Source organism: Tamandua tetradactyla, chromosome 2 (assembly GCF_023851605.1).
Source record: "Tamandua tetradactyla isolate mTamTet1 chromosome 2, mTamTet1.pri, whole genome shotgun sequence".
NCBI lineage: Eukaryota > Metazoa > Chordata > Mammalia > Pilosa > Myrmecophagidae > Tamandua > Tamandua tetradactyla.
The window spans coordinates 112519775-112545366 of record NC_135328.1 but is presented as its reverse complement, the minus strand read 5'-3'; the positions used below and the strand labels follow the sequence as shown (position 1 = coordinate 112545366).

The window sequence follows — 25592 nt, the reverse complement described above, 5'->3', positions numbered from 1 at the left end:
AGTTTCCAGTTTTTCTGCTTTTTCTTGTTGCGAGGTTCTTTCGATGACTTTCAAGCTTCTTATATGTTGGACCACAAGCTGCAAGTTGTCCATACTTTTTTTTTTTACCCATGGCCTAGGTTTCTTTATTTGAATTCACAGATATAAGCAGAGAGTGATAAGTAAACACAGATTATACTGCAAATTTCTTTTCACAAAGGTCACATGTGCAGGTACATGTATTAGAAGCATGTGTCTAGAATCATGGCCAAACTTTTTAAAATGCAGAAATGTAAAATTATATCTTGAAATAGGAAAAGATGGTCTACACACTTCAAAATTCAAATATTGCTTATATCAGAGATGCATGGCAGCTACAGGATTCAAGTGACAATAAGATCTCAATAAATTAATACTGGTTAAAGAGAACAAGAATATTTTTTACATCTCACTCAAAATACATTGACTTCTATAATACAAAATTTGACAGGAAATTAGGGAAAAAACCCACAAAATCTATAAATTACTTAGTATTTCTTATTACCTAAACAACAGCATGGCATTAAAAGAAAACTGTTCCTGCATCTTAATTGTCAATCTCACATTAATGAAGTCCTCCAAAAATGAAATGCAGCTAAACAGATTAAAACTCCAAATAAAAAGTCTGCAAGGCTCAGATTAAAATGTGGAATATTTCAGATGAAAGTAATAATAAAAATACAACTGGTTTGTTTCTTTACCTGAATCCAAAGTTGTTACTGAATCCAAAGTTGTTGACATTCCTTTGAAGCCTGGAACTACTGTATTTAATTTCTCTGAATGTTTTTACATCTTTTTCTTGGTAGCGTAAGTTATCTTAAGTAGCTTACAGGCTCAGTCTCCACAAAATATTTCTGTCTGTTGCCATTCTGATAAAACAAAAATTATTCTTCATTAACTTAACAGTATATGTATTTTTGCTCTAACACTTAAATACAAGACAGACATCTATTATTTTTTCCACTAAAACAAAAGAGTACAATATTTGTCTATCAGTACTGTATTTTACAAAAATTAACATTAAAAACAAAGAACCATTATTTTCATTTGAAATCACTAAGGTTCTTGAATATCTTAAGCTTCTTCCTTCTGCCTGCGTTCTTTTGCCAATTTATCCAGAAAATTCTTCGTTTCTGATAACGAGGAAGGCTGCTGCAATGAGTATTCTTTGCAACTTCTTCATTTGTATAAAAGAGTGAGTACAGTTTACAGTAAAACCCTGTCTCAGAAATCATGTAGTCTATACCAATGGGCACATTGGGCTGCTATGGCCCAATTCCACATTCATTTGGGATTGTACAGTCCTCCTTGTTTTCATCGCTTTGGCCATCACATTTCCACTTTGTATCTTTGTTGGGATTATCAGTACCCTCAGTTGATTCAGCGACTGGTTTTGTATTTTCCTTATTTTGAATTTCATTTTCCAACACTGCTTCGTTTTCTTGATCAAGTTGTTCTGTCTTGTCCACCTGTTTAGACTTTTCCTTTGCTGCTGCTGAAGTCGCATTTGCCTCTTTTTTTCACAGCTTTGTCTGAAGGCTCCTATTCCCTGTCAAAAGCCACATCACCTAAATTTGCAACATTGGTGTCCTCTCCAAAAATATGGAACAAGTCACGAATTTACATGTCATCCTTGCATAGAGGCCACGCTAACATTCTCTGCAATATTCTAATTTTAGTATGCATGTGCCGAAGTGAGTACCATACTTGTTTTTTTAAGCTGCAAAATAGCCTGATGTATTGTATAAATACTGCTAAACTTATATATTCATTCAGTTCTCTTCGATGTAGGTTCCCAAACTTTCTCAGTTCACGACAATTTGTAATGTTTTCCAAACACCCCAGGCCAAAAGAAATAATAGTTTCACTTATTATGTAGTTAAGTCCAAACAACTTAATAGAATTTATGCCCTATAATTTAATAGCTATTTAAACAAATAATACTTTTCTTTTGGTGACCGCAATTACTTACTACTGGAGTATGTGCACTGGTTTCTCAAACTTCACAGTTTCTCAAATTTTGGAATCACATTGTACACCACCACCCTCATTTCCTTGTCCATATTGATTTTTTGTGATCTACTGTTTAAACTGTGAACTAGCTCTGAGCTAGCAGTTCATGTAATATATCTGACAGTTGTTGGGTATCACTCCTTTTCCTGGGAGAATTTAAAATATCTCATGGCACCCCTGAGGATTTCTAGGGGGTGGTGGAGAATCATGACTACAAAGTCTTGTATAAATTTTGAGAAAATATACAAATCAAAAACTCCTGGGAAGCCATGTTGTCCAATCTCCTCATGGACTCATTTACTGAAGCACAGCTTGCAAATAAAATTAAAAATGAGGTTCTTTCTTTTTCCTCTGATGCTTTCATTGAAATCCATCATCCTTTCTAATTCAAACTCTACATTTTAAAGTGCCTAATAGAGTAAACCATTTTGCTGCTTCAGATTTTTTTTTTCTTCCAGCATCCAAGGTCATCTTTACAAGATCAGGATCTGGGGCTACTTGTCGTAGCCGCGCTTACACGCCGTCTCGGGTGCACTGGCAGTTCCCGCCCTTGGAGCGGCGGTAGGATCTGGAATGGCTGTGTGGGGCTCCTGGGGCCTTGCCGAAATGCCCGTCTGCCAACCCGCCCTTGCTGGGACCCGAGGGCATGGCCGCAGCGCTTAGGGGAGTCCGGGGCACGGTGATGGAAGGTGAGGAGCTTGCCTCCTGCCTTGACGATACAGCTCCGGGAGCAGCTGCTCACGCGCAGTAGACACACCTTGGGTTTGGGCACCTCCCGGATCCGCACTTCATCTGTTACGGTCCCCACAGCCGTAGCCGTTTTGTTTTCACGGCCAGGAAGCTTCATCTTCCGGATCACCCCGGAATAGATGGGGCGGCGGGTTGGTACACTCACGAACAACCGCTTCAGGACAACTTGGTTGGAGGTAGGGTTGGTTTGTCTGGCCAGAAGCCTGCACATCTTGGCCAGTAGCTTCAGGTAGACGTCCTGCTCTTGGGCTCCTTGCGCCGAAACTTTCGGTCCTTGTGGTGGATGTCAACTCCCATGATGGAGCCTCCTGCCAGGTCCGGAAAGAAGTCAGAATTATTTTTTGACATCATTTTTACTGCAACATAACATCCATTGGTAGAAAAGAACATACCTAAAGCGTACAACTTGCCGATTGTTTACATAAATGTATACCATTGACATTGGACTGGATAACCTGTGGGTGATATGCTGTAGGGTGTTTAGCAGCATCCCTGTCTTCTACCCATTAGATTTCTCTAGTACCCTGCCATCCAGCTTCATCCACCAAAAATGTCTCCAGACATTGACAAATATTCCTTGGGGGGATATTCTCTTCTGGGGGTGAGAACTACTGGTCTGTGTAACCAGCATGTAAGAACTGCCAGATTTAGCAAAAAAGAATACAGGGTATCTTGTTAAATTTGAATTTCAGATAAAAAGCATAGAATCAGTTAGTAAAAGTCTGTTCCAAATATTTAACTGGTGTCATGTATTTTATCTGGCTATCTACATCACCAAGATCAAGAGATAAAATATTTCCAGAACCGCAGAGGGCTCCTTTGTGCCCCTTTTCAATCAATACTAATACCCAGACATAACCACCATTTGAATAGGTCAATCTCTACATTCATAGGAGATTCACAACAACACTTCTCAGCAATCCATTTCTCTGTTGCTCTTTTTTTTTTTTCCTCTCACTTGCTGAACCTGAAAAAATATCCAGGACCCAACGCATATACCTTTTCAGTTTCTTTCCCCTTCCTCTGTCAGTGGCTTGGTCAGCCCCTTGCTTTGATCTCTTTCTGCTCTGTACATTTTCTCCAAGGAAATAAAGAACTGAGAACTGGTCCAGCAAGCAGATACCATTCCCCATTCCTCCTGCCTCTTTTTCAGTTCCTGCTACATATTTTCTGGATTCTGCATCACCAGAAAAGTGAGAACTGGGCTGTCAAAGACTGACTTCTCTATAGGGAAGAGAGGAGTTTGGAGGGTATTTATAGGAGAAATGGACGAATCCTCACCGGATCATAATCTCTGTGCCCTTCATAACTTCTCCTCTACCTCTGCCCCGTTAGGCTTTTCCCCTTGAGTTTACGGGATGAGACTGAAAGGATGAGATCTTGATGTCTCATCCTGAGAAAAGAACTATCTAAAACCCTCCTCCTTGTGTTGGCTCCTCTGGACCTTATACCCTCATTTTTTGACATCATTCACATCTGGATTGCTTTATTTCTCTGCACATAATACAAATGTACTGTACTTAATGCATCGGTTAAATTTTTGAGCTGATCAATGGAACATTCTGGGTAGGGTTGAATTTTCAGAAAACAAGTGAGTGTTGCTGGGAGTGACTACTATGAACTAGGTCACATTATGACACCAAGAACTGATGACATGTGCTTGGGTGGGAGTGAGGGAGGGAAATTTCCAAAGGAGGAGGTGTTACTTGAACTAAGAATTTGCTAAATGATTGCAGGTGAGGAAATGGGTTTTAAGTTAAATTGAGAAAGTTTAGAGGAAAGGTTAATGATGGGATGAGGGAGGAACAAGGGTTTAAGTCCTGGGTAGAGATGGTGGGTGTGTGGGTAGAGTGGGGTGCACGTCAGGAGAGGGTGTGGACCTAGGGACCTGGGCATTTTCTGTGGCTGACAGCCAGCAGAACCTGGTCAGGTTTTCATTTTAGACTGATTACCCTTGTGTCTCTGTGGAGGTAAACTAGACAAAAAAGTCAGCTAGGATAGCTCCAATTTTGGTCAACAGGGCCATAGTCATTCACTTCTTACTATGAATTTACAGCTATTGGTTGCCTTCAATGAGCTAGTTGACATTAACAGTGAGGGGTTTTAATAATTCAGTGAGAAGACTGAGGGACATTTTGGCATAGTGGATACATCTCAGGAGTGTAGGCTTTGCCTGTCTTATTGCAGAGGGGCTGCCTCTGGCAGCGTTCAGCCACTGACCACATGAAGTTGGCGCAGGAAGGCAGGGCTTGGGTTAAAGAAAGAGTGGAAGGGACAAAAATTACCCAAGAAGTTAGTCTGCCTGGGTTGACATTAGCCACACTGATAAATATACCAATTGAGGGACTGTTGAGCACTCTCAGAATCTAGGGTTACAAAAAGGAGATATCTCCTGAACACGCGTCCTTGTATTTATCAGCATGTCCAGGAATGAGTACGAGATTAAGAGAACAAATAGTTAGTAGATTAAGCAATCAAGTATTCTGTTGTGGCAGTCCCAGTGGTGCCTCATTTGATCGGTTTAGTAGAAGCGAGAGACAGTAGTTTACAATTGCGAGGCATAAAAGCTGCTCTCCCAGAAAGTCTTGAGTTACTGGCAGGGGAAAAATGAGTGAGCAAGCTGGAAAGGTCACAAAGGGAAATTAACCCGTAGCATTGGAAAGCTAAAAAATGACTTGTACATCCCCCGTCATGGGTCTAATTTGTTTAAAATCAAATCCATCTGTTCATTTCACACTCTTTGTTCCACTTCCTTGCTGCAATCCACAGTGGATTATTCCATTAGTTCAAAAACTGGCTGCACTTACAATAAGCTAATAACTTATTTTGTGGTTAACTGCTTCAAGATATTCTGGAATATGACCAACATTTATTCTCTTGCTCTCACTCTCTCTCTCTATCTCTTACTTATCTCAAGATTGAACTCCTTAGAGTAGCACATTGACCAGGAAAATCTTTTAAGTATCTTTCACAAAACCTACTGTTGACAGGCTCTGAAGTGACGCAGGTAGGAGAAAATGTTTTAGTCACTCTTCTAGCCTTTCCTCTTACTTCTCAAATAACCTACTGGCTCATTTACCTCCCATGCACCATTATTACAAAGGACTTCTTGGCTCGATTGGTTCCATTTATGATCTCTAAATCTTAATTTCAAATGAATCTTGCTCCTTTTCAGGAAAGAATTATCTTCTATGAAATAAATCAGAGTTCCCTGAGGCATTCATTTGGGATGCATCAATTCCCTTAAGGTCTCCTAACCCATTAAAATATGTATAGTATTTCTGCTTGACTAATGGATCATTCGAAAAAGTGATTGCATGCAAGATATACTTCAAAGAAAGGCACATGGTGTTGTTGGCCAATCCATTCATAGGAACATTTGTTGATTGGGAAAAATTTGGGGGGGCTTAATTCTTTGCCAGAGTACACAAACTAACAAAGGCCATTACTTTTTATTTGTTGAACTTAATTCTGAAGACAGAGCTGCAGTGGAATTTGTGATTTTCTCATTGCTGCTGATTAAGAATGATCGGCTAGCATTTAAATACAATTGGATTTGTACGATCTGTGGGTATTACCCTTTTTTCCTTGTTGAGTGCAAGTTATTACTAGATGTTATCTTACATTCAAGCCTGTCTTATTCTGAAGTGCTAAATATTTTGGAATCACAGGTATTAAAATGGCAAGTGCTTTAAAGCTAAGGAATGGGTGTTGAAAGATCCCAGCACACATGAACACAGTAAATTTACATGTTTCATTATTGGGGTAATTAAAAAATTCCTTAGGGCTGAATTATAGTAAAATTTTATGTATCCTTATACTAAGCATAAACTAATTCTCTTTCCCACTGGACAGTGTTAATTTAAGTAGGAAATATTTTAAACTTTATCTCATTTATTCATGCTATGAAAAATTTCAAGCCTTACTAATTTTATTCATCATTTCTTTCTTAGATTCAGTAATTGATAATGCACTTAGTATCAAAGTTTAAACATAAATGAAACATGGAGTTTTTTTTTCATCTCATCAGTGACTTTTAATATTAATTTCAAATTCTTGGAAAAAGTTAGAGGGTCTGAGCTCCTCATATCAAAGTTCTATGTAGATCATGAAACTATGCTTATAGTGGTTTTTTTTTAAGGTACATGGTCCGGGACTCAAACCTGGGTCTCCCACATGGAAGGCGAGCACTCTACCACTGAACATGGGTTTTTCTTTTAATCGAGGACTATATGAAATGATGTGTGATCTTGGACAAGTCCTTAACTTGCCTTTATCTATGAAAGCAATCTAATGAGCTAAATTATTCCCCTTATCTAATTCCTGCTCTTGAAGTAGCAAGTAAAACACCCGGCAAAGCCCTTTAACTCTTTCAGGTCACATGGGTGCCAATTTATATATTAACTGCTGCAGGGGCATTAACTTTAGGGCTCACTTTCCACTTACTTATGGAAAGAGAGAAGCGAATGTTGCATCCAAGAAGTGGTACAGAATCTGATTATAAACCATTATATCTAAAAATGGCAAAAAAGAACTGTGGGCACCTATACATGGAACGATGATAACCTGGTGCTTCTGCTGAATCCACGTGGGAACTTGAGACCTGGGAGAGGCTTTACAACCTCAAGGGCAGAGTGACTTGGGCCGTGGGGAGCAGAGCATCCATTGCCAACCTGGGACAAGGAACAGAGGAGGAGGAAGAGAGAGGAGGAAGAGGAGTGGAGGAGCTGCCTTTTTGTTTAAGCTTTCCATGTAGAGATGCCCTGCCAGAGCTGGCCTTGAAAGGGTGTACTTTATGATCACAAGCATGGCCTCTTCTAATCCTCAACCCCTGCCCCCCATAGCAGATAAGGAGACAAAAGTCCTAAATTATTTGGCTAAATTTCCATAATTTGCAAGATTTAAAGGGGGGCTTTTAATTGGATGCCAATTCCCATGCCTTTTGCGTATCTCGCTGTCATCCTTAGAGATTTGTTGTAAGTATACATTTGGTGACCATTCTACTTCTTCCCTCCCCCCACATACCTATCCCAGGGGGGTCTCGAACTAAGCTGTGCAGGATTATCAACAATTCAACAATGTAGATTCCAGTGCCTTTCCCCAAACCTATTGCTCTGGGATCTCCTTGTGTGGGAGCTCATGGATAATGACAGAAGGTATTTGCATTTTAATCAAGGGACTCTTCATTCAATTCAACTCAGTTAATCAACGTTTATTGAGGATTATTATGGGCCAAGCTTTGGACACTTTGAGATTAAAAACAGTCTTTAAGGGTCCTGATCATCAAAATAAATCTTCAGGAGAACAGCAAATAACGATGATGAAGTTTCAGATTCCACATCTGGCAAGAGATCTCGAAGATCACTTCAAGCACAGACGTCTGGAACACTTCAGATTTTTATTGCTTGAGCTCTCAAGGTCAAGCAAGCCAGGATGAGCTGCTTAAAGCAACCCTGAAATCCCAAGGCTTAAAGAGTTCCGCACCGAAACTTGTACCTTTTTCCCTCGGAGGCGATTTTGTTTAGCCCACCTTTAAGTCTACCTGATGTGGTAATAAGCTGAAAAATAAAGCATCCTAACACTGCTTTGGGAGGTAGCAGCACTATCAGCAAGAATAGCAGAGATGATGCAATCCTCCCAGTGGCTAATCTAGCACAGAGAAATTGGGAGAGGAGGACTATGTTTTTGCCTTGATTTTGAGTAATCTGTGAAGATAAGGGGCTCACAGCTTTTCCAGAGTTCTTTTTGTTTGTTTGGCTATTGATTTATTTATCTGTTTGTTTCTCTATTAAAGCAATGATTCCAGGTTTCTCTAAATTCTTTGGAGATTGGTATAATTTAGGAATGAGGTTCTTGACATGAGTTAGGAATTCTGCATTTCTCTTGGGCGTATACTCAGCTCATCACTTTTCCAGTATGGAGCCCCGGAACTCTAAGGTTTACCCCCATCTTCTTGGCCAGGAGCGAGGTGAGCAGTCACCCCAGTGTTGGCACAGTCATTACAGGATTCATAATATTGCCCGAGACATTACTGTTTGCACACTTTTCAAGTGATGATCTCAGTGCATGCAGCCCCAGGGTGCATGGATTACTAGCTCCACATTGGTTCTTTCAAATAGAACCACTTGAATAGAGTTGAGCTGGCCCTGCTGCTCATTTACCTGAACTATTTAACTCCATCTGAGCTGTTTTGCTTCTCCACCTTAGTTGACTTGTGCAGGCAAGCTATGCTTCCTACTTCCTTCAAGGGTACCTTCGCGCAACTCTAGGGCGATGTCTTGCAATTTATCTGTTCACATGCCCATCTTCTCCACTAGACTGTGAAATCCCAAGGAGCAGAGATCCTGTCATATTCATTTTCATAGCCCCAGGACTCACCATGCATGGCACAGAGTAGGTCTTTTATATTTGAGCTAATTTTTACAAATGCTGGAGCAGATACGATGGCTAGATTTTTCTTTGATTGTATTTGTTCCCATCTCTTATCTATCCTTTCTGAATCTTTTAGATTGAATATGTATTATTTACATAAGAAAAAAAATTTTAATAAAGGTAGGGAATGTTTCTATTTGATTCTATGCAACCATTTCCACTGTTATATTCAACTGATAGCTTTAAAAAAAAACATTTAGACAAAGCATAAATTAGCCTTACGAGCATCTTTTGCCAACCTTTATATTATTTTTTGAATTGTATTTGATTGTACGAGCCACACAGACCAAGCAGATACAAGAAACAGTCTCTATTTGCCGGCCCGAGAGCTGACACCTGTTGCACCTTCTTCATTTCTTTTGGTCTCTCCTTCCCGATCTTCCCACCCCATCACTTAAAAATGACCAGTTTAGCCCTAACACTGTAAACAGAAATTACTGAATGTTAATAATTTCTGGTAAGCAATTTAGGAGACATTTAAGTCATATATACGTGATCCCCTTTTTGCTGCAATTTCCAGTGAAAGTGCTACAAAGTGATATGTGGCAATAACAAATTCAGAAGGAAGGGAATATGAAATTCAGCAAGCAGCGTGAATGATTTGCTGTTAGCATGGGGCCCAATAACACTACAAAGCTATAAACTCTGTCGATCTAGATTGCCCAGTTAGGTGGCAGAGATGCAATTTGTCTTTTCTGAAGCCGCCTGCTGCTTGCTAGCTCCATCTCCTGTCACAGCCTATTAGCTCCCCAAGAAAATTGGTGGGAAATTGCCTGCAGATTGTAGGAAATTGCATCTCCAGGCCCTGGAAAAAATGTAGGATAGCACAACACTGACCCTCCCAGAGCAGCTATTAATACAGCAAAAACTGACCTTTGACTTACCGGGAAACGACTTTGCTATTTGCTGAATAAAGACTGTATTATATGTGGTTGAAGGAGGGTACAAATGATTATCCTGGCGAGGCTTGCAGCCAACCTGCTTTTGAAAGCTTAAATATTAGCAGATTTTTTGTTGTTGTTTATTTGTTTTAGGTGGTAAGGGCTAGAGTATGGTGACTGCAGGCAGACCATGATGCAGTTAGCTTGTTTTTGAAAGCACCTTTCTCCTGAATTAAAAAGGGAAAAATCAGTTATTCCAGGGAAATGCTCAAGAAATTCCAAAGGCAGAAATCCAGGAAGGAAGGCGTTCAAAGATGAGATTAAAAACCACCGACAAGCCCATCAGAGCATTGCTTTGTTTTGCCCTCTGTTCCGCTGCCTGTACATGGGAGACTTTTTCTTCCCTCCTTAAACTGAGTTTCACAGTTCCTTCTGTTTCTCCTCTCTTCTGGATTATTTTCTTTACAGACCGTCCCCGGAAGTTCAGACATCAAGATAATTCAGCATTCGAAGGGGTACATGTTGTGCATATTTTAAGCATCGTTAACTTTATGTTACAAAAATAGATAAATAAGTAAAGATCCTGACGTGGTATTTGCAGGCTTGCATTTCCACCTGGAAGAATCTGAGCTCCCCTCCACCAGCGATACTTTGGAGAGGGAGAAGAGAAGCCTCGCTGCTCCTGAAGGTGTAGGATGCCCTTATAACAGTTGTGTTCCTAAAATCATTCCCTCTGAACCAGCCCTGACCCCTCCCCATTCCTGGTTCATCCATTTTCACAGCTCTTGGAAACAAACCTTAAATGAGATGGTGGGACACATCCTCACTGCTCATGAAGCTGTAACATATAAGTCATATAGAGAAGGAGAAAACCCACTCCGGGTAAAAAAAACAGCAGTGGTAACTCCAAACTTACCTGTGATAGAAAGGATTGCCCTTCCTTTCATTTTCTCATAAGCTAAGATCGGAATTGCTCTCTGCCTTGATATAACAGTCTCTCTTCCCTTGTGAACTGCGGTGCCGCGCTCTTTAGTATTGGCACAGATTAAAAAATAGCTGAATAGGCACCTCCCAGCTTTTCCAGAGGTATGAGGTTTCCTTTAGACCTGCCGCCATCTTACATTCGGTTCTTGCTTGTGGAGAGAAGAGAAACTTCTCTTCTACATGTGGTACCAGAGAGCACTGAATTCAACCTAGAATCTTTGGGCTTTTATATATGTATTCTGCTGCTCTGATTGTATGGCCTTGAGTAATAAATAAATAAATATATATATATATATATAATATGAATATATATATATAATATAAAAATATATATATATATATAATATATATTTTACATTCCAGCACCTCAGTTTTATTATCTAAAAAAATGGATGCTTCCTAAGATCCTTTCCACATTTTAAATTCTGTGGTATAGGGTGAGAAGCTGGGGTTTGAATTGCAGGCTGAGCTACTGGTCCTAAGTCAGGCTCCCTCATCTTACAGCCTGCCCACTTCTAATGCTATGCTTGAATGGCTGACTGTTCTGTGAGAAGGGCACCTGATAAGCCAAAGAATGGAATTTGGAGTCTGCAATGAGCTAGTTTATTAATCATTCTATAGCAACCAAGTCCTTGATTGTAAGTACAGAACAATCCCCAAAGAGTGTAAGACATGGCTCCCGGGGACATACCCGACTGCCAGAGTGAGTGGAGCTGATTTGATGGAGCATAAGGAATGGCCAGGACATTGCAGGGAGGTAGGGGGTCAATATCTCATCCCAGCAGGGCTTCCAGGTGGTAGAATTTGGGTATAAAGTTGGTCTATATAACCCCTTGTTACGGTATGGGAAGGAGTAGCCAAAGATATCTAGTTAGCCTCAAAAACATGCAAAGTGAAAGAAGCCAGACACCAAAGGTTGCATATTGTTTGATTCCATTTATATGAAATGTCCAGAACTGGTAAATCTATAAAGCAAGTGGATTAATGGTGGCCTGGGGCTGGGGGCTGGTGGAAATGGGAAGTGAGGGTTTAATGGGACCGTCTCTTGGGGTGATAAAAATATTTTAGAAATATTTAGTGGTGGTGATTGTACAGCACACACCAACTGCCACTGAACTGTATACTTTAAAATGGTTAATTTTATGTTATGTGAATTTTACCTCAATAAAAGAGAGGTCTAGTTAAATTTATGAATAAAGGAATAAATGCAAGAATATATCACTATTTAAAATTTAAAATGGAGACTTTAGGCCAGGCACTATAACTTGGTTTAATACGAACCACCTGAAACTGTTCTCATCTGTCTTTGTTTCCCTCTAATCTTTGGCCGTGATGATGATTTGAGAAATGACTGGAAATTCTAATGAAAAAGGACCCTAAATAAATCCACAGCTCTGAAGGCCAATGCTAGGGCTGGTTTTGAGATATTTCTGTGCTCAGATGATTTATGAACACTTTTTCCTACAAGCCCCTTCAAAATCCGGTTCAGGTGCCATATCTTTTCTGAAAAGTCTCCAATCCTTCCCGCTGAAAGAGCCTTAGCCTTCTCTGAACAAATGGCATTTATCGACCCTTTTAGAGCTCTACTCACTTCCTATCTTGGATTACGGCTGTTTATTTTTCAGACATGGCTTACCTCCCCTACTTGAGGTCAGAATCACATCTTCCTCACCTTTGTATCCTCCCAGATACTGAGGCAGTAGGTGTTCGGTAAACATTTGTATTCTTGTTTTCTGCTCTACCTGAAATGTGCTTTGTAGGAGAATTCAATAGCAGTGCTTTCCCTCCTTCTGCTTAGCCACTGGATTTTCTTTTAGGGGTCACTTTGTTCTGGTTTGCAATATACCAGAAACAGAATGGCTTTCAAAGGGGGGTATTTATGAAGTTGCAAGTTTACAGTTCTAAGCTTGTGAAAATGGCCAAACTAAAGCAAGGCTATAGAAATGTCTAATCTAAGGCATCTGGGGAATGATACGTTGGTTCAAGAAGGCCGATGACATTCAGGGTTTCTCTCTCAACTGGAAAAGCACATGGTGAACATGGTGACATCTGCTAGCTTTCTCTCCAGGCTTCTTGTTTCATGAAGCTCCCCCAGGGGTGTTTTCCTTCTTCATCTCCAAAGGTCTCTGGCTGCCTGGGCTGTGGTGGCTCTCTCCAAAATGCTTCCTGTTTTAAATCTAATCGAGTTTCCAAACTACGGCACTGAGACGGCCGCCTCCACAAAATGGATTTGGATTAAAACATGGCTTTTCTGGGATCCATCATCCTTTCCAACTGGCACACATGCCTTTCCTGCTCTCAAACCCTGTGATTCAGGTAGGGTTGACTGCCTCCTGTGTTTGCACGCCACTCCTTAACCGTCCCCATGGCTATGCTCATTGGCATATTCTGAATCGGAGACTCTTTGCACAGAGCCTGCTGACCTGGATCCACATAAACCTGGAGCAGCCGGGGACCATTTTGTCATGGCGTGGGAAGAGCCTGCCTGGGAATCAAGCCAGCGCCATGAACAGCAGAACTGAGCAAGGGAGAGAGACTGGTTCCAGAAAGAATGTTTCGTTAACCAGTGTTCTGCCAGCCTGGAGCCAAATTTGCCCCTGGACTTCTCGGTTTCATAAGCCAATCTTCCCTCTTTTTTTTTTTTTTTTTTTTTAGTTTGTTGGCTTAAGCCAGTATGAGTTGGATTCCTGCCCTTGTCATTGAAAAACTCTTGTCTGATACACTCTCTGTATGTCTTTTTCCATGTGCAATACATCCTTCAAGGCTTGGATGAGGTCAGATGTCCTCTGGAAAGACCTTGCATCTCTTCCTATTCTTTATCCCTCTTGCATTGTTATTCATTCATTCATTCTACTTTCAACAGAGATTTGTTAAGCATTGGAATAGAAGCAGATATATAAAATGAATAAGATTGTTTTTACTTCTAGGGAGTGATATTTACAGAAAACATTATGGCTTAAACAATTTATTGTAATTTTTTTTTTCTCCTTTAATCTCTACATTAGTCTTGCGAGATGAGTATTACTTCTTGCATTTATTGATGGGGCAACTGAAGACTGGGGAACTCCAGAGGTTATAAAATTATCAACATGCCTAAGTCCAAAGTTTGAATCTGCAGACTCCAATTTGTATATCTACTTCTTCTGTTCTTCCAGAAAACTCTGTGCCTCTCACATATTTCAATGAGCTGTTTGCCTTCCCTTATAATTTATATATGTTTTGTCTCCTCCACTGAAATTTGGAGGGCAGGGTTTGTGGCTTACTTATTTTTCAAGCATCCACAACTCTTAGCATAGTCTAATCATGATAGGGTTCAAGAAAGTAGTTTGGAGAGTGACTTGATGCAGCGATAGATGAGTGAACCAGCAGCTAAGTAAGTTGTGTCCTCTGAAATCCAAACCAGAAGTCGCACCACCAGATGCAAGGGAGCAAGAAATGACAGAATGCTGTTTCTGGAGCTCATAATATGGCACACCTCCACAGCTGTGTGATTCCTCTGAGCCATCCCCTGCGGAGACATGTGTGGGGCCATCGAGACTCTGTATCAGAAAGGATTTCCCGTGCAGTGACTGAAACTTAAACTTCAGGGCCACTCCCACTCAAGACCACATATTTTCCATAAAATTTGCAAATTAAGATATTTTAATCATATTGTCTAAGATCACCCTCTCTTCGCATTGTAACTTCCCTCCGCCAATCTTTCCTTTGTAGAAGGTGGCGTTGAAATAGTCATGAGTGTTTTGGGAATGTGGCTAAAAGGAAATTGAGTTGGGGATACATTTTTTTCAAAAAATATTTATTCTAGCAAAATACGTACCACCTAAAATCTCCCCTTTCAGTCGCATTCCAATATGTAATTGTGTGGTAATTACATTCACAAATGTTGCCCTCACCCAACACGGGTCCCAAAACTTTTCCTAAATGATCCATCCAGTGCTGTCACATGAAGGCGTGGGGAAGAAGTTGTCTCCCCACCATAAGCTTGCCTTATAAAGCCCAGCATCATAAGCCTGTGAGGGGAGGAAAAAATCAAGTTAGAAACAGAGTCAGAAGCTAGCATGGAAAATTTATCTACTCATCAACTCTAAGTAGTTCAGTTCACACTGGAGCCTAGCAAATGGAAGTTCTTTCCTCTCAGCAATTCGGGCAGATTGAATTATGTTCCCCAATTCAGACAAGCTCTTAATCTCAATCCACATTCCTGGGAGTGAACACATTGAAAATAGGATCTTATGATGGTGTTATTTTCAGTGAAGCTGTGGCTCAGCTGAAATGAGGGTGGGCCTTAACTTGAATTATTGGAGTCCTTTGCGTTTAAGCAGAAGAAATTCAGACCTAGAAAGAAAGCCGTGGGGAGGAGCCAGGAAGAAAGAAGCTGGAAGTCAATAGGAAAAGAAAGGGCAGGACGTGGCCAAATGAATTGAGGCAGGGTTACTAGGGAGCCTCCAGCCAAAATGTTACAGACTAGGGGAAAAAGCAAACCTTGCTGACTCCTTGATTTTTGGCTTCTCCTAACCTCAAAACTATGAGTGAATCTCACTGTTTAAGCCAACCCATTGTGGAGAATTTGTCATAGGAGCCGAGAAAACGAAGACAGGAATATAATTCAATAAAATAGCATGTACATCAGTGGCAGAATGCTTGCCTTCCATGCGAGATATCTGGGTTCGATTCCCAGAGCATGCACTGCGTAACTCCCCCCGCTCCCCCCAAAAATAGCATGCACAGTTGTAAAGACATCATAGTTGTGTGTGTGTGTGTGTGTGTGTGCGTGTGCAATGGGAATTGAAGAAAACATAAAATTTGGTATAGGGCCTGGCAAGGGATCCATGGAGTAAGGGCTCCTGAAGCTTAAGCTTCATCTACTCCGTGGTAAATGCAGCTCTGAAAATCCTATTTCAAAAGTTTTGTCCTATGAAGAAGTGATCAAGGAGTCAGACAAGAAAGACTGGGGAAATACTGTAGAGGTGCATGAGACATTTAAACAGTTATTGCTTTTATGCTTTTTGGGATGTTTTTGATGGTGCTTTGTAAAAAATATTAAGTGTTGGGACTTGTTTTTCCATTCTAAATAAATATTTACTAAGTATTTTTTTAATTGAGGGGTCCCTACCCCCATCCCCAAAGGTAAGCGCTCAGGACTCACAAAATCTGGATTTGCTCCTGCTGGAAATAACTACCAAATGGCTTTTGTTAGGTAATTTCCCTAAACACTCGTGAAATTCAACTCCAGCGTTTCACATCCTTCTGGAGAAACATTCACTTTCAGTTTGCTTCAGGGACAAGGGAAATGACATGTTTGGAATCTTTGTGTTTTCAAATTCCAAAGTGATAAGACGCTGGCTTTCTAATTGTGTGGCAGTCTCTTCGGACACGGTGTGATAACCTCAGCTTCACCACCTGGTAGAGGACCCCTGTTTGCCAGCGAGCAGAACACAAGGCAAGACTTCTGGGCTTCGCATAAAATACTGGAGTTGTGTATTGCAGTGGAGAACTATTAACTGCAATTTATGCACAAATAGGCCGAGGCCCAGGAAAAAAAAAATTGCATTACTCCACTTCATGGGATAATGAATATCAGAGCTGCAATTATAATTTTCTGACTTCTCAACTGTACATTGCAATTTGCAGGTTTACAATCCTGTACAAAAAAAAAAACAAAAAAAACGACTGAGAACACAGATGGGCTTCTAACCCCTGCTAATGAGAGCATTACTCTTCATTGCTGGAATAATTAAGCAAATATTTAGTGGTCAAAAAACCACCCAGACTTTAAATAAAATCAATCAAATCCTAATCCCCTGGATGATGTTGATTTGGGAATTCTATTCTGAAATATGCATGTATGTAGGTGTCCTTATTTCTGACTTGAAGTCCTTATCTCTGTGATTTAAGCAGAGGAGAGTTAATTCAGTAGCATTCTGCTAGTTGAAAACCCGCATTCCCCAGGAAGGCCCATGCTTCTGACACTCAAAGGGCACAAGGTCAGGAGGGGGGTTTTCACTTTCGTGATTACGCTACCACCTTCCCCACCCCCACCCCTGAATTTTCCTTCTTCTTTATGGGATTAGACCCTTAAGTAAATTGCGCGAAGCAAGATCTAACCTACCTGACTGCCTGACATGATCACTGCTGTTTCTTGTGTAAATAACAGCAGTGGATTCAGCACTTTAAAGAATGGGAGTTGAAAGGATATTGAACATTTCTTTTTAAAGATAAAATGCACCCGTTCTCCAGAAATTGAAAGGGTTCAAGAGGTGAAAGAGAAACAAATTAATGCTATTGCTCGCGTGATTTTCATTACAGTCTCTTCTGTCCTTCACTTCTAATTCTCCTTACTCAGCTATATATTTTTCTTTTTTCTATAGAATTTATCATCTTTGAACAAACCACTGACTTTCTTTAATTGTTTCTCACTCTCTGTCTGCTGGAATGTTAGATCCAAGGAGGCAGGAATTTTATCTAGTGTAGCCCCAGCACTTAAAGTAGTACCTGACTCATAATAGGCACTCAGAAAATAGTTGCCAATTTCATACTTACTGTGTGCCAGCACTTGGAAAGGGAAAAATTAAATATGATATCATACGTTCCTCTGAGAAGCTTAACTCCTCTTTCCATGGATTGAATTTTTTTTAATTTGGTATTGAATATTTATGCCATACTTGTTCTTACTATCAGAACTTTTGTTTGGGGAGGTAATGTATTTAGTGGAAAGAGCCCATTTCCCAGACTTCCTTGCAGACTTTTTTTCACATTTCTGGCTAGTGAGATCTGAGGGGTGTCTAGGAAAGTTTTGATCCTGGTGTAGGCACACCCCACCTTTTTTTTGTATCTCCTCCTGTTCAGAATGTAGATGTGATGTCAGGAGGTTTGGCAGCCACCTGAGACAAATGAGGATGAAAAGAAAATGCTAAAGATGACAGAGTGAAAAGCTAGAAGCAGCCAGAATAGGATGGCATCCTCTTGTACTTGTGACCTGAGAAAAATAAAACCCATTTGGCTTAGGCTTTTTTTTTTGTTTTTTTAAATTTTGAATTCCACCTTTGTCATTCTATCAGTGAGTCTAATGAGGGGCTGCTCATAGAAAGAAACACAGTTTTGTAATTGAAATTGGATACACATAAAATTTCACTTAGTTCAAATTTTCTAAAACTATTTTCTCAAACAAAATGAATCTCTATAAATAAATAAGCAAGCAAATAATCAACTCAGTGAAAACTTTAACTTTCCTGTTTGCCATAGTCATACTTGATTTTTACAGGAAGAAAACAACTCACAAGCGGAGCTTAGTACTGCGTCCTCCTTTATACAGGAGACAAATTATGCAGGGACTTACATTCTCAGGGCCTCAAAATCTGTTGATGATCAAATAAGAAAATTGTGGAATATTATGCAAAGCAGATTATTTGTAAGCAAACATACACACGCTAACGTGTTGAGTAATTATGAATTACTGGTTTACGCCGGCCACACTCATAGTATAGCACAGACTCAGTCCAACTCAGTGCTCTGATACTTATGAACATGTACTTCTCTGTGCCTCAGTTTTCTCATCTATAAAATAGGAAATTAACACCCAGGAAAATTAACACACAGGAAAGGTGGTTCTTCCATTTTACATGGATCCACATTACACTGAACCAACAAAACTCCTACAGAATATACCATATCAAGTTACAACTTAGCTAACTATCTTTAATATAGTTCATGATCCCAATCTTTCAGAAAGTTAATCCCACCAGATAAATTCTACATTTTGGATGCCTTACTACCATGAACCCAGACAGTCCCAGAATTAGAGGGGAGAAAGAAAGAAGAGTGGATTGCAGAGGATTGCAGAGTGATGTGCTACAAGAAATACACTCAAATAAATCCAGATTAATTTATAATACCAGAGGACACGATATATCTACCCTATCTACTCTTGAAGATGAGGACTTGCATCTTTGCTTCCTCTCCTCTTTTGACATTAGATTGTGACAGATCATGGCTTTCCGTGTTCAGGGACGAAGAACTGAAATTTCAGATAATCAGGCTGAATTGTTCGGAAATCTTTTGTGCTAAGATAGCGACTGCTATGACTCACTCACAGGTATGTGTGTATAGGTAAATGTATGAGTGTGTCAGCATGTGCGACAGCCTGTAGGAGTACTAGATGTTTCAGTGTGACGGTATTTAGGTGGTCCTTTGTATCCACAAATCAGTCTATAATTTAATTCTCTCTTTCATTTACCCAGGGTAATCATTTTCACCAATCATTGCCATTTTGACATTTACACAGCAGTGGATTTTATTTTTCCTTGCAGGTCTGCCAGAAGCATCACACACAAAAATAAAGTATCTCTTACATTTTGGGGAAACTGCACATGCCCCTTGTGGATTTTCAGATTTGGTGCTGTGATTCTTTTTTTAATGTAAAGCTAAAACCTATAAAGAGAAATATACAATCTCTTTCTGCCAAGAACATTCAGCAGCATTAGCCGTAGGGTTTTTTTGTTTTGTTTTATTCTGTTTTTAGATGCTATCTTATGGAGAATGTTCCTTCTTAAACCTTTATAAAATTTAGAATTGCAGTTTCTTATGCTTTGGTCAGAAAACTGAAAAAAAAAAAATTGCTCCAAGCAAGACATTCCATCAAAAGTAAACAATTTAGTTATTTCCCTGTTTTAGCTTTGTAGGAGGGCTGTGCCACTAAATGCTTGAAGGAAACTGATGTTATGGGAAGCCAAATGAAAGGAAACAAAGGAAAAACAATAAGGCTGCTTTAGTTCTGATCAGTTTCATCCATCCGAGGGACTTCATGTTCCCCCCAAAAAAGAACTTTAAATGCAGTTTCTATGATTCCTGCTTTTACTTTTTAACTTCTCTTCTTTATGTTTCATTATTTGAGAAATTGACTCTGAATTTCAAATATTTTTTATCTAATTATCTTTTTTAATGAAAAATTGAAAACAAACAAAACAAAATGAAACTGATTATTCCACAGAGATCTTATCCCTTACTAAGGAAAGATACTCAAGGAACAAAAATCATCTTAATTTCCTCTTATGGGGTTATCTCAGCAATTGAGATAATGGTGGAGATGAACAGCTGCTCATTATTCTCTCTCCTCCCTATATTCATCTTTCAATTTCTTTTCATTAATAGAACCCTGCAACCCAGAATAAAAGACTATGTTTCCCAGTATTCTTTACAGCTGGTATATCATATGACTAAGTTCTGTCAAATGGGATATAGAAAGTATGCAACTTCTGGGAAATGGAGGTAACTTGTCTTTCTCATTTCTCCTTCATTCTTAGAATGTGGATGTGATGGCTGGAGACGGAGCAGCCATCTTTGACTATGAGTTGAACTTGCAAATGGAGGTCATGTAGCAGAGCAATGAAATAGAAGAAGCCTAGTACCTAAAATTGTGGAGTACTGAATCATCTGTGAACTCTTACTCCAAGACTTTCATGTGAAGGATAAATTAACGTCCATTTTATTCATGCTATTAATATTTTGGGTTTTCTTTCACTCATGGATGAACCCAATTCTAACAAATACAAAGTAGATTTTTTTTTCATATTGAGTTCTGAAGTTGCAATCTGACTTTATTTTTTAAAATAAATTCCTTGGCTTCCTGATCCAGTTTGACGTCATTCGAGAAAAAGGAGCCTAGGTTCTTTTACCACTAAGAAAAAGAAATACTGCTTCTCAGTTCTTCAGTTAGAAATTCCTTTTGTAAGTATGTATTGATAGTAAACTCTGGGTTTTTGTTTCCCTCTATTCCTTTTTTTATCGGGGCGGGGGGCAGTGCAAGGTCCAGGAATCGAACCCAGGTCTCCCACATGAAAAGTGAGTATTCTACCACTGAACCACCTGTGCACCTTTCCCTCTATTCTTAAAAGATAATTTCCCTGGGTATAAAATTCAAGGTTGACAGTTAACTTCTCTCAGCACTTTGAAGATATCATTTTTCCATCTTCTGGCCTCTATTGTTTTGAATTTGAAAAGTCAGCAGTCAGTCAAATTGCCATTTCTTTGTAGGTAATCTCTGGGGGTTCTTGAAATTGTTTGTCTTTGGTATTTGTAGTGTCACTGTAATGTGTTTAGGGTAGATTCCCTTTTTTTTTTGTATGCTGTAATGGCAGGGGCCACATTTCATTCTTTTTCCATCTGAGTATCCCCTTATTGCAGCACCATTTGTTGAAGTTTTGTTTGGTTGGTTTTTTGTTTGTTTACTTGCTTATTTGTTTGTTTCTTTGGGAAGTACATGGTCCAGGAATTGAACCCAGATCTCCCACAAGGCAAGTGAGAATTTTACTACTGAACTACCCTTACACCCCCTAGGGTAGATTGCTTTTTTTTTTTTTTTTTTTGCAAGGGCAGGCACTGGAATTCGAACCCAGGTCTTCAGCATACAAGAAGGGCAGGCGAGAACTCTCACTGCTGAGCCAGCATGGCCCACCCTAGGTTGCTTTTTATTTCTTTTGTTTTCAATTCCTGAAACTGGGTGTTTTTTTTTAATCAGTTTTTAAAATTTTCAGCTATTATCTCTAAATTTTGATATATGCCTTTCTTTATATTATCCACTTATATCACTCTAATTAGGCTTATATTGGACCTCTGACTTTAACTCCCATGTCTTTTAATCTATCTGTCATGTGTCTATCACAGAGTCTGTGATGCATTTTGGGTAATTTTTTGAGTTCTATATTAATTCTCTCTTCAGTTATATCTTATCAGATATTTAACCAATCCCTTGAGTTTCTAATTTCAATGATTACATTTTAATTTCTGGAAATTCTGTTTGTTTCTTTCCAAACCTGCTTGGTCAATAAAATTTTGTTATTATAGTGTCAATACTTTCTTTTTTATTTAAAAATAAGATACATACTTTTAAACATAATCTGATATACCAATATCTGCAGTGCTTTTTTTTTTCCTGGCGACATTTGCAATGCTTATTTTATGATTGTTTGGTGCTGAGTTTAGATTTTTAATTCATATTGCTTGAAAATTTGTGGGAATATCCTATGGCCTGGGTTTAAAATACATTTTTCCAAAGAAGAGCAGCTTGCACTTAAAGGCTAGCAAATTGGGACAGTTTAAGACAAAAATTTTCAGTATATGTATTTTTGGGGAGCCACATAGTGGAAATTCTAACATCAAATCCACATAAATGAAGCTTGCGGTTAGAAATTCTCAAGGGGAAGGTTTGCATTTTTTTCTACCTCACCTAAATCCATGACAAGAGACATTTCCCTCTGTGGAGTGCGTAGAAGACTCTCTCAAAGCGTTTATATTTAAGTGACTCAGCTTTATGCCAAATTCTCCAATCCAACCTGTCCCCTTGCTAGAGCCCCAAGTTTTACCAGTAAAATAACAAATTATAGGCCACTTGAAGATACTTAGATAATTCTAATACAAATGTTTTCTCCACCGCCTGCCTCCTTTGCTAGATTCACACCTTACTTTTCATCTCTGCCTTCAGTCCATTCCTATATTTTCCTGCCAGCCAAGCCAAGCATTGAAATGACATTTTAAATATTTTATTCAGCCTTTTAGTTGTGCCTGAAGGGATTAGTCTGCCATGTTACTAACTTCTGTTTTGTCTCATCTTTCAAAAAATAGTGCCTACTTGATCACTTTTTATTCATCAGTGTTTGTTCTTTTATTAACCTACCCTCCCTTATGTTGGGCACAGAGTTGCATGTTCATTTCCTTCTTTCTTTTCTTCTATTCCCCCTTCCTTTAATCTCTTTCCTTTCCTCCTCTCTCTATCTTTCTTTCGTTTTTCTTTCTCTCTTCCTTTTGAAGGAATCCAGGATCCCAGAGCCCAAGACACCAATGCTTTTAAAGAAGTAAAGAAAATCACTCTCCACTTCTCTAGCCAAGAATATATTGCGAACTCTCGGTTTATCAGTTGTATAGTAAGGCATACCATGGCTCACAACACTGTGCAGACTAAAATATCAGGCTTATCCAATACACATCCATTAAGCACCTTCTGTATGCAGGTGACTGGGGACCTAAACTAAAAAATGGTGCAATACCTGACCCTGGGGGCCTTACAATTCAGAGAAGCTTTCACACTAGTTCAGTCGCTAAGCATATACCTTCTGTTAAGCAGATGTGCCTCATTCAGCTTCAGAAGAGCATGTAATGATTGGGAACGGGAAGAAGAGCCAGGAAGCCTACTGATGAAGCAGACAAGCTCATGATCACCATGGGCTCACACCAGACTTAAAATATCAGGTCATGATACCCTTGGCCTTGTCTCATTCACACACCCAGCACACATTTATTGAGTGCCAACTAAGTGTCAGACACTGAGGTAGGCACTGGGCTCCATGGATGAGTCAGGTCCTGCCCTCAAGTAGTTGACTGTGTAGGACTGTAGTACAGCATGTTGAGTGCTGTGATAAGGAAAGCACCAGGTGCTAAGTGAACCTAGGGCAGGCGCAGACTTGGAAGGATTGTTAAAAGAGGTGGTCATCGAGACTCTCCTGGAAATGGAGACCCCCTTTAAGGGACCCCCGTAAGCTCAGACTGTATTTAGGGAGAGTTATAGGTTGAATTGTGAACCCAAAACTCTCCCTTTGTTTTGTGAATGGGACCTTATTTGGAGACAGTGTCTTTGCAGATGTGATCAGTTGATATAAGGCCTCACTGGGCTAGGGTGGGCTCTAATCCCATATGACTGGTGTCCTTTTTAAGGAGAAGGAAATCTGGACACTGATAGCCACAAAGTAGGCTAAGAATATCTTTATTTGCCAAGTAAAGTGATGAGGTTGGAAAGTAAGTCGGTACTGAGTACAAAATGATAGAAGGGAGAAATTGGCCATGTGAAGACAGAGGCTGAGAATGCCAAAGATTTGCTGGCAAAACCACGAGAAGCTAGAAGAGGCAGGGAAGGCTTCTTTTCTATGGGTTTCAGAGGGAGCATGACCCTGCCAACACCTTGGTTTAGACTTCTAGCCTCCCGAACTGTGAGACAATATATTGCTGTTGTTTTAAACCACCAGTGGGTGGTAATTTGTTATGGCAGCCCTAAGAAACTAAGAAAGTGACTGAACTACTCCAGCCCCGGAACTGGAATTGTGTCTGGGGGACAAACGTCATATAATAATTGCTTAAACTACAGATGAATGAAATTGCTTTTAGCCTCAAAAAATCATAAGATGCTCTTGTTATGCAGTATAGTTAAGTTCTCACATCTAAGCAGAACAGGAAGAGTCTTCTGCTTTTGAATGGGTGGCTAAACTGATCAGGGAGCTCAGAATTCAAGAAACAAAACCCTTAGTTTGTTAGAGTTATAGACATAGCCTCCTTGAATAAAAGAACTGCCTGTATTTCCTTTGCTATCACAGATCTGTGACCTCAAATAGCCCTTTGCAAAAGAGTTGGCACAGGCTATTACAAAAAGTATTATATTGCACTTCAGTATTTGAACACATTCTAATTGGGATGAGTGGAATAATGACCTAGAGATAGGATTGTTTCTACGGGCTCATTTCCCAATCACTACAATGTAAAGTGGAAATAATCGCTTTGTTAACATCCAGTCTATTAAGATCAGGCTTCACACTAGTGTCCTAAGACATGTAAATTGTTATGAGTACAAAAGTGCCGGGAGAGAAAACAGGGAATTCATAGAGCTGTCTACTGATGGGCATTTCTGGGTGTATATTGCCTCTTTTCATGAGTATTCCATTTGGCTCGAGCGGGGCTTGCAGATGACATACTACATGTACTCTTGGCTGTAGATCACAGCTGAACAAACTGCTCTGGAGTGTGAAGGGTCAGTGCAGTGTAAACAGAAATCAGCACTGACCTATGGAATCATCTCAAGACATAATAAATACCGTCTTCAAGCTCCCTCCCACCTTCTGCTGATTCAGGTATTCTCCAGCACCCTGGGGCTCGTCTTTGAGCAATATTTCAAATCCAGCAGACCACCGTACTTGGAGCAGATTTTCCAGCTGCGCTTTTAATTTTGGCAAAATAGCTCTTTCTGAAAATGTCATCATACACATGGAGCTTCATTAAGAAAGGATAAAACGCTTTTGAGAAATACTACATCAGCTTTGGCTACCATTAGGTTAGCTGTTCTTGAAGAATTCTCCTAGGACTGGGGGATAAAACAGAGCTCTTTTTTCGGACCAGAATAGAATTTCGTGGCAGAATCATTGCTTTTTTCTCTCCTTGATGTCCCCCAGCGACCATTTACTCCTTCTGTATGCCTCCCTTTTCAAAGGAGGGTGGGCCCAGATCCGTCTTGTTCCTTTCCCTGAAACAGCCACAAATCCATCAGGAGAACCTGAACTAACCAGTCCCTGCCCATGTGGAATGAAAAGACCCTTTCAGATTCTGCTTGGCTATCAGCTGGCTCACCCTCACCTGTGGAGTATTTTAAGATATTGTTGCTCATCTATAAGATCCGAGGTGATTGGATCTGCTGAGTGCATAATGTACTCTATGTCCTCTGTACACTCCAACCAAGAAGGAGAAATAGATTTAGGAAGCTAT

General features: G+C 39.8%; 2 long non-coding RNA genes, 1 other non-coding gene and 1 pseudogene across 3 annotated transcripts in view; 1 reads left to right on the top strand and 3 right to left on the bottom strand.

The window, feature by feature from the left end:
- Positions 1-4334, bottom strand: part of LOC143673685 (uncharacterized) — a 34876-nt gene extending 30542 nt beyond the window's left edge. The window contains exons 1-2 of the long non-coding RNA XR_013170521.1: positions 4063-4334; positions 720-887 (exon numbers count right to left, since the gene is read on the bottom strand). This is a non-coding gene — a long non-coding RNA (uncharacterized LOC143673685). The remainder of the gene's footprint in view (positions 1-719; positions 888-4062) is intronic.
- On the bottom strand, positions 1615-1720 carry LOC143675320 (U6 spliceosomal RNA). The gene has a single exon (XR_013171551.1). It is a non-coding gene; the product is annotated as a U6 spliceosomal RNA (small nuclear RNA).
- On the bottom strand, positions 2542-3078 carry LOC143673684 (large ribosomal subunit protein eL18 pseudogene; annotated as a pseudogene).
- Positions 4335-4461: 127 nt separating the features above from the next.
- On the top strand, positions 4462-20695 carry LOC143661466 (uncharacterized). The gene is made up of 3 exons (XR_013164616.1): positions 4462-4517; positions 19052-19170; positions 20378-20695. It is a non-coding gene; the product is annotated as an uncharacterized LOC143661466 (long non-coding RNA).
- Positions 20696-25592: the final 4897 nt, after the last annotated feature.